Raw genomic sequence first — 6,000 nt, forward strand, 5'->3', positions numbered from 1 at the left:
TACTACACAAAGCATGAAAGCAAAGCAAAACAGGCTCATTCGAAAAATTCAGATAAACAGAAGATGTCCAACCATAAATCATTTGCTATTCGCTGATGATTCCATTCTATTTGATAAAGCCTCAGAAAATAGTTGTGCATCTATTCTAGAATTATTGGAATCTTATGAGAGTTTCAGTGGGCAAAGAGTTAATCTTAATAAATCAGCCCTGTTTCTTAGTAATAACACTTCAGTGCTGATTAGAACCTCCCTAGCAGCCCATCTGAATATTTCTTACATAGGTACACAAGTAAATATTTGGATTTACCTTCCATTGTCAACCACTCTAAAAAAGTCACCTTCAACTCAATCAAAGATAAGGTTCTCAAAAGGACACAAGGATGGAAAATGTGCTTGTTATTTAATGGAAGAAGACAGGTATTACTCCGAGCAGTTGGTGAAGCCATACCAATCTATACCTTGTCATGTTTTAAAATTCCAAACAGCTTGCTAAATGAAATTCATAGTATTCTAACTCAGTTTTGGTGGGGGCAGCAAAGTTCTGAAAGGCGAATGGTGTGGATTAGTTGGGATAAGATGACTAGGCCTAAGAAAGAAGGTGAACTTGGTTTCAAAGATCTCAGGACTCAAAACCTGGCTCTTTTGGATAAATAATGCTAGAAAATCGTGACTCAACCTAACTCTCTTCTTTCTAAAATACTTAAAGGTAAATACTTTAGATTTAATTCTATTTTTACAGCAGAAGTAGGAACCTTACCTTCTTGGGGTTGGCAAATTATTCTTGAAAAGAGGCGAGTTGTAGAGAAAAGTATTAGTTGGAAAGTAAGTTTTGGTGATATCCGAATCTTTAGTGAACCATGACTCGCTCCTCCTTACCCTTTCACTGTTCCACCGTCTGCGGCACTACTATCAGATAGTTACCATCTGTTATGTGTGAAAGACTTGTTTTTGTCAAATAAACAGTAGAACCAAGAATTAATCTCAAATATTTTCCTCCAAAAATTGCTCAGCGAATCCTCTCCATAACCTTGGAAAAAAGTGAAGACACAATTCAGTGGGTGATGAACAGAGCAAAAACATACGTTATTGCATCAGAGTATAGGATTGCTTACTAATTTTACTATACTTCTATTGAATTTTGTCCGAACTTCATGCAACATAGGCCAGTTTGAAGCCATTTATGGAAGCTGAAAATCCCTCACAAGATTTTGCTCTTTGCGTGGAAAATTCTCTATAGTAAGCTTCCTGTTCTACTTCATATCCACCAGTGGTTCTCATCCACTCCGTCAACTTCTCCAATTTATAAGTCAACACCAGAATCACTCATGCACTGTCTATTTTTTGTGAAAGTGCTAATTTAATGTGAAAGAAGAGTCTTTTGGCTTACCTCATTCCAGACCCTAGATGTTCCTTATTCTTTGATTGGTAGAGGGATTTGATGTTACAAACTGGACTTCAGGGAACAAGCTCTCATATAGCTCGACTAGTTTTGATTATAGGAGAAGTGTCGGCAAGTCTTTGAGCTTGTCGAAGAGTCTTTGGAAAAAGTACTAGCAACATCACTTAAGTTGAAGTAGGAACTATCTATTTTGCCTTATGCATGATATCCTATGATTTCTTTTCCTATTTATTTTTCTATGTTATTTTTTACAATTTCACCCGTTCGTAAATATTTGAAAAAAAAATTATTTCTCTTGTCCTGACTTTTGAACATTATATTTATTTTTCTATTAAATAAAATACCACTATTATATTTTTGGAAAAAAAATACTGTTGTTAAAAGAATAAAAATAAAATTACAAATTCTTAGAATTTTTAATGCATTTATTTAATCTACTTAGCAGAGACTACTAAAAGAAAATATTTAATCAATGAGACTTGTTAACAAGTATTAAAAGATATTAATTTTTGTGATTATTCCAGTTCTCCCAATCAAGAATTTGTTTGCTTGACAGAATAACCATGAAGCAAGATGCAAATACACAGAGCAGGTTTGTTTTATTATTATTATTATTATTATTATTATTATTGTTATTATTAATTTATTATTATTGTTATTATTATTATTATTATTATTATTATTATTATTGTTTCTTAGCAGAGAAGACCTCGAAGAAATAAGACACGTTGCCCCGTTTCAAACAGAACCCAAGTATTTTTGGAACTTACGGTATCCGCTACCATTTTCTTGGGCTGGATCCTCTGCCTAAAAGAACCACTTAAACTAAAGTTTTGGACCCTTCCCTTTTTTTTGCATATAAATATCAGATTCATCCTGACCAAAAACAAAGTATATCAGATTCGTTTTCTTTAAGGAAATATATGTAGCAACAATAACCAAGTTGGGTTGGTCTAGTGGTTAATTCACTAGTCCGCTTAAACAAGTGTCGGGATTCGAATCCCGCCTTGTGCATGCAGTAACCCATTGGCTAGCGGCAAATCCTTAAATGGAGCTCAATACCACGACGGATTAGTCGTTGGCCTGCTGGATTGGGGGATACAGTGAGAAACCAAATATATATATATATATATATATATATATATATATATATATATATATATATATATATATATATATATATATAGCAACAAATATTGATAAATATTTATTGATTCCAACGGCTATGCAATCAATGCAGCAGCTGTTTCATTTTATAAGAAGCAATTCGAGCTTCAGGCAAGGACAAGAGGAACAAAGCAGAAATTTCAAGTTCTTTTGGTTTTGATTTTAGACTGACTTGTTCTTAATTCTTTTCATTGAGTCATGTCTTAATTTTAGTTTGTGTCTTCCTAATTTTCTGTAATCAAAAAGGTATTTTTGGTGAGTGATTTATTATTAAAAGCTATATGAGAAAAGATAAGCTATTAAAAAAAAAAGCTAACAATTAGTTTTCGATATCTTGAGTTTTTGGCTAGTGATACTTAAAACTTATGTTCTTTTGGATTGAGAATTGGATTTGAATTTGTATGCATTTGTCTTTCTATTATAATAAAATTCTATTATTATTGTAGTAGAGATAAAATATAAATTTTATTATACTTTGAGATTAAATTAAGATACATACTTGTATTATTATTTTTTTTCTTTTTTCTTATCTTTGCTCAATTGCTACGATAACTTTAATGAAGTTTGAAAATGATGCCCATATATGTTTGTAAATAGAGAACCAAATATGAAGTAATACACAACAATAAGAAATTAATTTTCTCTTTTTTTACGTTGCAATTTTATCAAATACTTCTCTCTCTTTTTTATATATATACTACAGCATATAATATTAGTAATATATTAATCATTCTTATTATATTAAAATTATGGTGAATATTATTACTAGATTTATCTAATTATATTTCTTATTTTATATTATCTCTTTCTTATTTATTTTATATTTATTTTACAACACGTTATCAGAGACTCTGATCAAATTTTTAGGAAGACTCAGGTAACAAATTTTTATTATGTCGAATCTCTCTCATCTTGAATTAAATGCTCTTGATATATCTGGAAACAATTATTTATCATGGATATTAGATGCTGAAATCCATCTTGATTCAATGGATCTTTGAGATACCATTAAGGCTGAAAATAATGCATCCCAGAAGGATAAAGCCAATGCCATAATTTTTCTTCGTTGTCATCTTGACGAAGGATTGAAAAATGAATATCTCACGTTAAAAAATCCTGCAGATCTTTGGAAAGACCTTAAAGAAATGTATAATCATAAAAAAACGGTGATACTTCCTCAAGTCCGATATGAATGGACGCATTTGTGTCTACAGGATTTTAAATCCATAAAAGAATATAATTTTGCAATGTTTCGAATCACTTCACGAATGAAATTATGTGGGGAAAAGATATCTGATAATGATATGTTAGAGAAAACTTTCTTAACCTTCCATGCCTCGAATGTGCTCCTACAGCAGCAGTATCAAGGAAAAAAATTTAAAAAATATTTTGATTTAATTTCTTGCCTTCTTGTTGCTGAACGTAATAATGAGTTGCTCTTGAGTCTTCAGTTCTCTCTCCTCCTCTTACCATGTCCAGTTGCTTAGAGAAGAACGAGCATCTCCCTGGAAGGAAACTCTAGCTTCCTCCACCGCAATTGCTACTGTTGGACTTCTTACTGTCGCCATCAGTCGCGCCAGAGATATTCGTCTGTTTGTCCTGCTCCAGACCTGCGCCTCAATCACCATTCGCAAGGAAAGTCAATTTGTTTTGTGTTTGGAAAATAACATATGCGTAATCAGTGTGCATTTATAGAATAGGTTTTGGTTTTTATGCTTGATATAAATTGATCAAAACTAGTCTGAATTTAAAGTTGGTAAATCCATTACACAATAGATATATGCCTAATTGATGTCACTAGACAATTAGATATCTTTGATTTATTGAATTGAAGATTTGATTAATATTTTTAGGGGATAAAAAAAATGCAAACACTGCTATTGAAAATTGGTTGACCAAGGATTATCATTGTGACTATCCATAATAAGTAAATGACTACTTCGGTCAGAACTATGTTAATAAAAGTGAATCTTCAATTTATATTTGATTGAAAGTATAAGGAATAGAAGACTCAGTACTTGGAAGCTTGGTTAAGTGACATATCATATGACTCTCAAATAACTACATCTGCCTTCAAGTCCCACCGAAAAAAAAATAAACCCATGTAATGTGTGTGAGTGTGTTGTATAGGTGTGTGGTGTATGGATAATATCTAGAATTGGGGATTGTCTAATCCAACTGATCAAAAAGAAAAAAAAAAACTCCTCATGCGACTCGGTTTCTGTTGTTAGACACCCTGCACCAAGTTCTGCAACGTGTTCAGTGAGTTTTGCAAGCTGCTCCCTCAAGACCAACATTGTGACGCATGTCATTCTGGTATTCAACCAAAAAAAAATCTGTACAAAAAATATCTGTATACTATAATTGGCCTTATTGAATTATGCTTGTAACTTGTAAGCTAGATATTCAACTTATAACGTTACTTTGAAGAGTTTATATAATATTATGCAAATTTAGTAGATGTAGATTTGCACAGACCATATTGAAAAGAGGAAGTATAGGGAGCCAATAGAATAATTGTACAATGTGTACAATAGAGGTTTTGGGAGTATTAGAGATATAACCATTAGTGTTACCTAAATCCGTCCTGGGATGAGTGGTATCATGACATGGTATCAGAGCTCTAAATCCGAAAGGTCAAGAGATTGATCTTTGGTGAACCCCAAAATCAGCTTAAGTTTTTGGGATGAGTGATTTTATGACATGAGATGTTTATTATCCCTAGTACTCGGATGGTTATTCTGGATATTATGGGGGATGTTCATTTTGAAACTCATATAACCCATTGTACATATTGTACAAATATTTCATTGGCTCCCTAGCAGGACTCTATTGAAAATATATAAAAAGAGAAAAAAAAACAAAGTTAATACTAAAAATAACTCCAAAAAATTAAGCATGCATTAATTTGAGTTCTCTAAAATTTAACTACACAATTTGATCCCTGTAAGATAACAACATAAGTTAAATTAGCCTCTTCGTTAATTTTTCGCCTAACATGTCACTAATAATTATTCATGTCATAACGCCACATTTAATGATGACAAGTTACTAGAAAGTTACCAAAACAACTAATAATTGATATTTTTAAAAGAGAAAGTATAGGTAAAGACTATTTTTTTTGTCATTACACTACTCACACACCCACACTTTGAGGTTTTACTCAAACCTCTTTCCAGTCTCAGCTGGGTTCGAACTTGGTGCAGCTTCATTAAGAGGCAATATGATTGCCTCTTGGTCTAGGCCTCCGTAGTAGGTAAAGACTAATTTGAACATTAAAAAACAAAAGTATACCCGTATCATGGCTTCGGCTTATTCAAACTTGCAAGGAATGGACCCGTAAGAAGGTTATCGAAATTTTGTACAAGTAGATTGTCAAAATAACATTAATTTTTTTTTTATAGAATGTTGATCTTAATATTAAGAGTAAAGGA

The sequence above is a fragment of the Arachis hypogaea genome, chromosome 4, assembly GCF_003086295.3.
Source record: "Arachis hypogaea cultivar Tifrunner chromosome 4, arahy.Tifrunner.gnm2.J5K5, whole genome shotgun sequence".
Taxonomy (NCBI): Eukaryota; Viridiplantae; Streptophyta; class Magnoliopsida; order Fabales; family Fabaceae; genus Arachis; species Arachis hypogaea.